The 12,083-nt window shown below is 31.3% G+C and overlaps 1 long non-coding RNA gene across 1 annotated transcript; it reads right to left on the bottom strand.

The window, feature by feature from the left end:
* Nucleotides 1–2,884: 2,884 nt before the first annotated feature.
* LOC148790522 (uncharacterized) lies at nt 2,885–11,991 on the bottom strand. Its single transcript, XR_016078221.1, has 4 exons — nt 11,868–11,991; nt 11,649–11,725; nt 7,861–7,943; nt 2,885–3,592 (listed from the first exon to the last, which is right to left on the bottom strand). It is a non-coding gene; the product is annotated as an uncharacterized LOC148790522 (long non-coding RNA).
* Between the last annotated feature and the right edge of the window lie 92 nt (nt 11,992–12,083).

Below are 12,083 nucleotides of genomic sequence, written 5' to 3'. Positions count from 1 at the left end.
CCAAGTTGGCTACTTAATGGCCTTTTTATAGCACACCTCCCATGTACACCAAACCTCCTATACTATTTTTGTTAACACTAGTATAAGGGCGCACGCTATTAGTAAAGGTACAAGTATTAATCTTATGGTAAGAATAAGAATTAAAAAGCTCATTTTTGGTAGGAAGAAACCTTGAGATAAGATACTCTCATTTGAATTTTGTGACGTTCACCAAAACCAAGGCAAATATTCATGTTATATAGTAAGCATATAATAGATAAACTGACCATCTTTTCTTCAACATCTTCCTTGGACACGACACCATTGAGAGTTACTTTGATATCTTGGTTGACTAGAGAATGACCCCATACTAAGTAATGAGCAATTAGACCTATATATCATTTTGTGTTTGAGATTTACTATTTAAATGATTATTTAATTTGAATTTCTAATTTTAAAAATAAAATTGGCTTAATCTGCAATAGATAACCTATTTCATATAAAGGAACGGGACCCACACCATTGAAAGTTTTATACCAAGTCTTCTGTTTGAATTGGGAAATTGAATCAAACACATTAATATGAGTCCCATGTCATTTTTAAGTGGTTTTTTTTTATGGGTACCCATATGTTTGAATAAGTTTGCACTTCTTTCTTACTTAAAATTGAAAGTGGTGTTAACTATTCTCACTTTTTTTTAGAGTGGGTAAACATGAGTTTAAAGAAAAATGCTTTAATTTGAGAGTAGGTAGACTTTTGTTTGGCATAGAGAACAATCCACTTCTTAGATGCTCTTTGGTCTAAGGGTTTTGTTTTAAACAACCCGTAACACACCCCCACCAAGTTCAATTAATCTAGACTCTAGTGCCCGAGTGGGAGGGCTAAAGATGTTGGGGAAAATTCTAGAGAGCTCAAATCAGTTCTTGGCTAGCCATTTTTGGGTTGTGTGCTTTCAACCTATTTAGATAGCTCATAGTTATCTGAAGGGCATCAAAGCAACTAAACAAGCTTAGATGAATGTTCAACTCAACACATAGTGGAGTATTTTAGTGCCCATTTGGGAGGGCTATGTGAGTGTCGAAACACAACTCACTTAGGGCTGGTCTATAGTTGCCACCAAGGATTTAAATATCGACACAATACACCCGATATTGGGAGTATCGAACCCACATATCGCATAGAAAATTGCTTCATGAGAAAAGGGATTAATATGATTCAATCCCTAAAGCTTGAATCCCACATATCGCACATATCGCACAAGGATTAATATCGCACAAGGATCTTAACCATGTTCAAAATTAATATCGCACAAGGATTAATATCGCACAAGGATCCCTTCATGAGAAAAGGGATTAATATGATTCAATCCCACATATCGCACAAGGATCTTAACCATCAAGCCACCATCCATTTCATAATAAGCGAAATAAATTATTTTTATTAAAATTAATTCTTACATTTAATCTAAGCAAATAGTATATTCAATAACTCCAAGTACAAATTAACAAGAATAATATTCAAAATTATTATTTTATAAACCAATAAAATAAATAATTTATCAAATCCACATATATATAAATGATTTTTTGTAAACAATAAATATGTTTATATAAAATGTAAATGAAAATATCAATTAATAGTTTACAAAAATATATAATCTTAACTTAAAATATATCAAATCTATTAAAATTTTGAAGATGCATATCATATGAAAATTCATAAATTTTAATTACTAAAATAATTATTCCACTACTAATATTTTTATTTTTACGATTTTTTTACAATAAAAATTTAATTTTTATTTAAATGTAGATTAGTGGATTTGATAGATTCAATTTATATTATATTCTTAAATATTTTATAAATAATGTTTTTCTTTGTAATAATAAATACATTTTTATTTAATGAAAATTAAAATATTAATTAATAATTTATAAAATAATTATTATAATTTATCAAGTCTACATAAACAATTCTAAGTATTAAAATGATTATTCTATTAATAATATTTTTATTTGTATAAATTTAATAAATAATAAAAAAGTAAAAAAATAAAATAAAATAATTCCATAAAACAAACAATTAAAGTCAAATGAGGTTCCATAAGAAAATAACGCAAATAATTGATTAAATAAATTCAAAAAATAGTGATAAAAAACATAAAAATAGAAAAGAAACAAAAAATAAAAATAAAAATAAATGAAAAATGAAAAATAAAATAAATAAAAATAACTAGGGAAATTCTCTTGTGATGTTTCATTCCTCATTTGTTTTGCTTATTATGCTTTTAATCAGTTGAATATTTGCTTATTTGTGCCTGTTGGTATACCATGTGGGCCCCACCAATTGGACCAGGGAGAGGGGTGCCTAACCCCTTCCATCTTCCATCTAAGTCTTATCACTAGTGGTTAGTCGGTGCCTCAGGGTTTGGAGCCACTATTTAATAAAAATGATTTTGTTGCCATTCTTGGAGGTCCCATCACTTCCATTTTGCTTAACTCATGGGCGGCAACCAAGGATTAAAGTATCGGTATTGGGTGTCGTATCATACAACTTGGATACAGATACAGATAAAGATATGGATACGCTTGAGAAACGCATGGATACGAACAAAAAAAATATGAAAATGCTTGGATATGTTAAGGAAATGCATACAATTTCAATAATTATATTAATAACTTCAAGTTTAATATCAAAATAACTATAAATAATGTATAAATATATAAGAATTGTATATTTTAATGGTATATTTGAATAAATATATTACTATTGATATAACGGGATGCATAGATATTGTACAATTTTATTGAGAATGCATCAATTTTTATTTTTAAAAAAATCCAAGGCACAAAATAGATGCAACCATTATATTTGAATTATTATATCAATTATTTTTATTTTACTATTTTCATTTTTTAACATCAACAAAAAAATAAACTAAAAATTAATTTGCAAATGTTCAGTAAATAATACTTTCACTATCATCCTTCTCATCCTGGATATGCAAATGGTGGGAACCGTGGGATCATCTCTCATCCGCTACTGTTTCTTACCATTAATCCCTACTTTCCCATCTCAGTACATCAAAGCTATGTTAATCAAGTTCTTCGGTCCAAACATGCTCCTCCCAAGCTTTAGACACACCCATCCGAACAATTTGCAACAGTCATAAAGAATTAAACATATCACCAACTTAGAAAATGAAGTAGATCCTAAACCAGGTAAGCTTTAAAAACAGCAAATATGGAGATCAATGAGCAATGAAATAGTTGAGCAAAGGGAAAAACACTCTGATTGGAATTGTGGCAGCAATATCGAATAAAATGAAAGCAAAGATAGTTTATATGAAGAGGTGGACAATCCAGTTATTGCAATTGTCATCGGCTAGAAAAATTTTACAGAAAATGGCTCTGCTAAACTTCATTGCCGTCTCTGTTGGTCGATGGCCGAATTCAATAAAAAAAAAAGAAAGCAATAACAAAATTAAAAGAAAGAAAAGAAGGGAGTTACGGGTAGACAAAAACTTGCCTGAGTTGGGATGTTGGTCGGAATTCAAACGATGCAATAGGAGATACCGTAGTCCGATTCGGTTTGCTACTGCGGATCCTCTAACCTGAGAATGAAATGGAACAGAAGTTTAGGGAGGTGAGAGCCAGAGGAGCTTAGTCAGAATGGGGCAGAGATGCCTCACTACTGCAACTGTTCGAGCTTCTCAGTCGCAGCCTCTTTATTTTTGTTGAAGGTTGAAGAGGTGAACAGCGAAGTCTTCTTCGGTAACTAGGCAAAATTTCGATGATTGTGGTCATCCTGCAATGGTTCTGCTCACCCAACGAACGGAAGGAGCTTTTATGGGACCGAAATGCTAAAGGAAACTGATGCGGATGACGAACAATCGGTAGGGTCCTAGAAAAAAGGGTGGGAACGGAAAGAGAAATCAAGTAGATTCCGTAGATGTGGGGTCTCTATGGCGATGGGATAACAGAGGTGAACGGTGGTCTGCAACGACGCTAATGACAAGAGCCAGGAGAGGAAGAGGAAGAGAAGGAAGAAAAGGGGAGAAAGAGAAATAGAGGCCGGAGGAAAGGGGATTATTGTCGCCGCTGTTTGGTATGTCGATGGGAAGAAGATGATCTACAGTGTTTCTTCAGGTGGTATCTACGATTAGGATAAACATAAAACTTGTCTAGGGGGTAATGACATTTTGGTAAATTTAGTGAAGTCTATGGGTATTTTCGTAATTTTAGGAAAATTTGGTCAAACTGGTCAATGGGAGGTCAAACCAGGATTCTGGATGAATGGCTGAGATTTTGGGTCAAAATGTGAAGGGTTGATATGGGTCTGGGGTGCACAGGGTGGTTTTGCATGTGCGGGATAACAAGATTAGCCAAAACGAAATATTTTTGGTAAAGGGGGTAAAACAAGGGTACTTTTGATTGAAATTTTGCAAGGCAGGGTTTTTGAGCATTCTGTGTTGATTGGTAGGGTCAGATTTTCCCAACAATGCCTAGATCAGGCAGATCTCGAGGGGGCTTTATTCTAACAATCTAAGGCCTTGAAATGGACTCTTGGTGCGACGTAGGGGTTAAAGAAGGTAGTTTTTGGTGAAATTTTATAGGTAGGGATTTTAGGATGTCCGGAATGTAATGGTGGTGTCGAATTGGCTATGAAGGGTCAAAATTGTGGAAATTTGGGTCAATGTGAGGGTCCGAAATGGAATCTTGGTTCAATTAAGGGGTAAATTGGGGATTTTTGGGTTGAAACTTTGTGGGTGGATGTTTTGGTGTGCTTGGGTCTCAATCGTATGGTCTGATTGGCTTAGATGTGTTTGGGGCAATGAAGATCTAGGTTGCGAGTGTTTAGGCTAACGATAGGGCTCGAAAGGAAACCTTAGTTTGATGGATGGATAAATAGAGGAATCTTGGGCTGAAATTTGATGGGTAGGTATTTTGGGAAGTCTTGAGTTTAATTGTGGTGTCTGATCTAATGGTTGAGGCATAAATGAGGGTTGGTCAGGGCCATCGGATTGGTATCAAATAGGTTTAACAGTGGATTTGAATGCTTTTGGACTAAAAGTTAGGTTTTTTGGGTATTTGGGTGTTTTTGAGAGATTGGAAGGGTTTGATCAGATGTTCAAACTGAATTGGGGGTTCAAGCAGCGGGCCAAGCAAAAATCGGGTGCTAACAAACTATCACTTACATGGGTAGCCTTTAAGTTATGTCTAGTGAAAACTTTGAAGAGCCCATGTTGGATATTAGTCGGTCATATTTTTGAGTTATCCGCTTCAGCCTCTATAGATAGCTTATTTCTGGTGCTTCAAAGTAGCTGAACCAACTTAGCTGAATGCTCAGCTTAGCCCTTCCAAAGGGGTCAATTTTTACATCAACAATTGAGGGAAAGTTAACAATGGTTTTGTTGATGTAAAAAAATTCCCTTTCTTCTCCATTGAGGTAAAACATCTATCATTGAGGTAAAAATGAGCTTTCATCCTTCTCTGATTTCCATTGAAGACATTGCAACGGTCAATTTGCATCTCCCACCCCTGTTGGCTGCTACCAAGGTATGAAAACCATTCAAACTTAAGACACCTTGATTTATAGGCTTCTACATCGAATTTGAGCAAAGTATGTCCACTGATCTAAGATCTGGTGAAAAACCTTGTATATAGACACCATCTCATAACTAACCAAAAACACCAATTTCCTTTTGATCTAGTAATGTAGGTTGTCAATGGGTCAGATTTAGTTCAGAACATGGTAAAACCATCCCGAACTGATTATAAAATGCCTCCACCCATAACTGAACTAGACCCTAATGGATCCATGATATTAGAATTAGTCCCATCCTAATTATTAATTAGGACAATTGGATCTAACCAAATAAACATCGATTACATGGTTACATATTGCAATCTCTAACTTTTCGATCATCTCATTATGCTTAGTTTGCACCACCAACATTTGCCTAACCTTGTTAGGTTGAGTCTACAAAACTAAACCAGCCAGAGTTTGGAGACCTTTGTTGGGAGCATGCAAATCACATATATATGGCAATAGATCATGTGAAAATTTAGGGAAAAAACTAAAAGGGGTAAGGAATTAGGGTTTCAAATAAATAAATAATAATGTTTAAGTAGAGTTTGCATATAGAACGTTACTTGGGTTTTAATAGCTTTTTTTAGCTTTTGATGAAAAGAGGAAAGCTTTGATCTCCTTCCTTCTCTCTCCCCACACATGCTTAGGTATCGTTAGGGGTGGATTCGAGCCGAGCTGGGCTGAATAGTAACAGGCTCGAGCTTGAGTCACCAAAGAACTACAAGGCTCGAGCTCGAGCTCAGTTCGAGCTAGAACAATGAGCTCGTGCTCGGCTCGAGTAAAAAATTCGTAAGCTCAAGCTCGGTTTGGCTCGAGCTCGATTTGAGAAAAAATGTTTATAAAAATAAAAATTATATAATAAAAAATATTTTTTATTTGATATTTAAAAAATTAAGAATTATAATATTTTTATTATATATATTATTTTCTATAATTTATTATATATATTATTTATTTAATCATTAATTAGATTAATAATAAAATCATTATCTATTAATTCATTAATTACTTAGTTAGTGAATTATTAACTATTATGTTGTTAATAATAATTTTTAATTATTTAGTATTTTATTATTAATTAGATATTAATTATTATCATTAATTATCATTCTAATTTTTATTAGTTTATATTTTATTGTTAATATTATTTTTATTGATACCTATAGTTTAATTAATAATTTAATATTTTAAAAGTAATTATTGAATTATTTTATTAATTATTTCTTTTAATTTAGTTATCATTTTGTTTTAATATTTTTGTTAATTATTAATTAATTAATTAATAACTAATTTTCAATTATTAATTAATTAATAACTAATTTTCAATTATTAATTAATTAATAACTAATTTTTAATTATTAATTAATTAATAACTAATTTTCAATTATTAATTAATTAATAACTAATTTTCAATTATTAATTAATTAATAATATTTTTATGATTTAGTATTTATTATTAGTTATTAATTTGATATTAATTATTAACATTAATTAATATTTTAATTTTTATTATTTATATTATATTTTGTTAATACTTATAAATTCCTAAATAGTTTGAATATTTTATCTTGAATAATTAGTGAATTATTAATTTATTTTAATTGATTAATATTTGTTATTAACTGATTACTTTGTTAATATGTTATGAAATAATTAATCTTTGAGTTATGGGTCTAAATGTCTAATATTATCTCTTAAGTAGTACAAGGAAGGTGTGCTTTTTTTTATATTGCATACAAGGAAGGTGCTTTTTGTTAAACAAGTTCCCCTACATTTTTCGCTTGTTTTTTACCAAAATGGTGGGGTTCTACTTCTTAAGAATTGTGATCTATAATCCCACATTTTTTGCATCCAATCTTAGGAGTCTGGATCTGCTCTTTATAGAGCACTCACACCAACTTCACAACATGTTACAACCGCACATTGGAAAATCTCCCACACTTATATGTTACTATTCATGAGAGATGTTTCCAATACATGGTGGGATGTGGCCAAGGTTTTAAAAGGCTAAAGATGGAGGCAAGGCGATTGGGTGCTAAAGAGGTAAGGCGTAAAAACTTAAAAATTATGGAAAATAAATAGTTGAAATTTCATATAATTATTTGTCACTTATTTAATGTATCAATGGTTCAACAATTGCTGATTATTCAAATATTTTCAAGATTACTTCCATGGAGTCTAAGCTAACTAGTAACTAGTATTATATAAAATTTATTTCTACAATACAATCTCTAAAGTTTAAACTGTAGAAGAAGAGTTAAATAAGAAGATGGGATCATGTGAATGTACCTTATCTCTTAGAAAACGCATGTGATGCAATCCAATAGTGAAATTACAAAATATGAATCCTTGCAGTTCAAAATTGCAAATTCCTATAAAGAATAACAAATTGTGATTTAGAATTATTCTTTATTTCATATTTCCTATTTAACTTAAAAGATGAACTAATAAGAACTTTCAATCATTCAAAAAGGAAAGAAACTAAGAAAACATAATTCCTTTTCAACTTAAAGAATAATTCTACATTTTACATTTCACACTTTAAGGGGTCATTTCAAAATCTAACTAACAAAACACAATTCTAATAAAACTTCAAATCCAAACAACAAAATATAGTTCCAAAATCCAAATAACACACTTTTAAAGGTCAAAATTTAAGGTAAAGAACCACTCAAATGTTTTCATGCTAATAAAATTTCAATTTACAACAAGCCATATAGTCCTTAAAAGCATCTTCATCAACATCATTTGAATATTCATCCATGAAATTTATCGTCTCATCATAGTTTTCATCTTCATCTCCATCTAATAATTCTTCGTTTATCAATAACTCTTCATCTTCTACATCTATTTACTTCATTGGTCCTTTATCTTTGCCTAAATATGCAAGTGAGAAAGTAAAATTAGAATATTTTAAAATTCTAAAGTTTAGGTTTTAGAAAACAAAATAAGAGACTCACCTTTTGAAAATTTTGAAATCTTTTTTTCATTTTGGTCGAGATGGTCCTTGACTATTTTCCATTATTTCCAACATTATCTCATCACCAACACCAGCATCTACAAGTAATGACTCAAATGGAGGAAGTACTTCTATGATTGGATCATTTGAATTTTCATTTGCAATCCATTCATCATTTGAATCTATATCATCAAGCTCCTTACTAATTGGATCCTCTAAAGTTTAATTTGTTTCTCACTTGTTTCTGTGACAACTTCAAACATGGCATACACCAAGGAATTCAATATTTTTTGTGCTAAATGATTCCTCCTCTTGGTATGAATCTAAAAATCAGCACAACTGTTCAAAGATAGAGATCTATTATTATATCAAACATTAAAGTATGAACATTAAATTGTAAGAAGAATTTTATCTGATTGAATGAATTCAAATTTCGCTCACAAGCAGAAGCACTACAAGTAAGACTTAATATTTTTTGCTACAAATTTCGTTAAGCGTGGAGTATTTTCACCATATAGTAGCCACCATTTAATTATTACAAAGATCAAATATAAAACAACACAAACAAATTAATGCAAGAAATCATATAATCTTGAATATATAATATTAAAACTATAAAAATTCAAAATTTAATTTACTAGGAGTCATTTTAAATATTGTAGATTGTGCCAATGTTTTTCCAAAATATCCCTTTTTGAATAAAAAATCATTAAGTTGCACCTCTATCTCCTCTTGTTTTTGCGGAAACATCCTATCTAGGACATTATAGTAACATTTTTTATTGATGGATGTTGGGAGAAATTTGATCCATACCGCATTTGTGGGTTCAAGTAGCACATGCATGTAAGTCTTGTTGAAGCTCAAATTTCCACCTTTTATCTATAATATCCTAAATCAATATGTATTTTGCCTCATCCCAATTCTCTCTCTCTCTCTCTCTCTTTTGCAATTTCATTCTTAGCCTTATTCATTGCATCATACAAGAATCTCATTATTGGTTCTCTATCAAAATCCACTTTTCTTAACATAACCACCAATGGTTGAGTGGTTTTAATAGCTATAAGCTATAGATATCCAAAAATTCTTATATGTCAAAACAATTGCCTTAATTGCTTTTCCTTTAGGCTTTTTTTGCATAAAAACTTTGTGCCCACTTATTTGATGTAAACATACTTTGTAAAGCTCTTATTGAACCCATCAAACTCTATAGTCTAAGAAAAATAGTAGCAAAACGAGTCATAGCTGGACATATAATATCTTTCCTTAGTAACTTTTCATCAATGCCAACACCCATCCATGATTGTATAAAAGAGTCAACATTCTTTTTGAATTTGTGAAAGTGGACTCATGAATTGGAAGTTTAAAAATATCCTCCAACATCAAGTCCATACAATGGGCAGCACATGAAATCTAATACAATTTCTTCATTTTTCCATCAACATCTCACCAACTTTTACATAATTAGATGCATTATCTGTTATCACTTGCACAACATTCTTCTCACCAATTTCCTTTACAACTTCATCCAAAAGCTTAAACAACAATTTTCCATCCTTTATAGTATATGATGCATCTACAAACTTTAAGAATCATGTACCCTTAGGACAGTTAACCAAAAAGTTTATTAGACTCCATCCCGATATATCTTTCCACCCATTAGGAACATCCATGTTCTTCCCATAACTTATTGAAATCTGCCATATTCTCATTGATTATTTGAACTTCTTCATTTAAGATCCAAGAGTGCCCTTCATGCATAGTAGGAAGTTTTAATCCTCTTCCATATGCACATGCAACTTGAAATGCACTTTTTTAATGAAGGAGAATTACACAAATTAAATGGCAAACCATTTTCATATACCATCCCATTTCTTGACAAACTCTATTTCTTTCTTCATTTTCTTAATGAGCATCCAATGTGGTTTGTTTCACAAATTGGTCGCTTGCATTTTGATCAGCAACTATAAATTGGTCAATAGGGCCCTGTATTCCTCTTGATGTAACACCACCACTAGATGTATTTCCGGATGTCCTTGTACAATTAAATTTTGTAGGTATCTCACAAATAGATTCTTTGGAAATAGCACATACTCAATGAACCTCTTTCATTTTCTCAATAGTTTTTTCTTGATGATCTCTAAATTTCTTCAAAAATTCTTTAATTTCCTCAATAACTCTAGGAGGAGCTTTTTTGCATGGGGCTATATTTTCATGAGAACCTGAAAGATGTGCTTTCATCTTTTTACGCCCCCCGAAACTTGCTTTCCACAAAAATTACACTTTAAATATACGTATGACTTTCCACTATGTTTCGGTTCTTCCATTTCTGTTCCATACTTTCGTGCATTTTTTCTATTTCCTTCTCCTCATTGACGACTTCTTTTTGGCATTTCTTGATAAATTTAAAATATATAACCCTACAACAAAGAATGATTAACAAATATAATAAGAGGATTTTATGTAAAATATAGAAACTAATAGCAATTAAATTAAGTTATAACAAAAAAAGAATTAAGTAGCATTTTATCAACTAGCAAAGACAAAGCAAGTGGCATTTCATCAACTAGCAAGTATGAAGTACTGAATTAAAAGGAATCTAATTTGGACATTTGAACATGTAAATGACAATAACAAAATTTACTTCAGCCTATTTGATAACTTGTTCAATGAAAGCCATTTAAGCATTAAGCTCTTATCAATTTGATAACTTATTCAATGACAAAGCAATAAACCATTCAGTTCGGCCACTTAAGAATTAAACATTTATCAATTTGGGGAATTGACAAATTAATTCAGCATTAAGCTCCTATCAATATGTTTTTAACAAATTAAGTCAGCATTAAGCTCCTATCAATATGTTTTTAACAAATTAATTCAGTTCAGCCACTCTGTGAATATTGTATATATGTTTCAATGTATCATAAAGTCTAATATCAAATCCTTAGAGAAATTCAAAGTGTGCCAAAAAAAACTTGAGATTAGGAACACATTTCTCTAGGAAATATTGTAAAAAAAGTATGTATGTTTTTAATTTAGGATTTAGGAATCAGGAATGCATTTCAGACATTCAGAGAGAGTGTGAGAGGGAGACGGAGGGAGAGAGAGAGAGAGAGCTTACCTTTGACTTTGAGATTGAGACCCAAGTACCCAATGGTTATGATTTATGAACTATGAAAGCAATCAGCAATTCAACACCTCCACAAAAAATAAGACAAAACTACAAAAGTGAAAAACTAGAACAAAAAATGAGAAGTGACTTGTAAGTCCTATACGCACGATTTCGTGAGAATTGGGAAATAAGACAAAAGTGAAGAAGAAGAAGAAGAAGATGACTGACCTTTATGCGCAAATTTTGTGAGAACTGAGAACTGAGAACTGAAAAAGTGAAAAATTCCTTGAGCTATTGATGTGAACTGAGATTGAGAGCTTCTTGAGTTCGATTAAAGGTTGATGGAAAGAGATGGTCGTTGACTCAATGAAACCCTATATTTTGGAGCTTTTACATTTTTTCTAATTTTTTTTCCAAAATTACCCATGTTGAAACCACTTTTTC

The sequence above is a fragment of the Nelumbo nucifera genome, chromosome 7, assembly GCF_055504915.1.
Source record: "Nelumbo nucifera cultivar China Antique chromosome 7, China Antique-T2T, whole genome shotgun sequence".
Lineage (NCBI taxonomy): Eukaryota > Viridiplantae > Streptophyta > Magnoliopsida > Proteales > Nelumbonaceae > Nelumbo > Nelumbo nucifera.
This window is presented reverse-complemented; position numbering and strand designations above follow the sequence as displayed.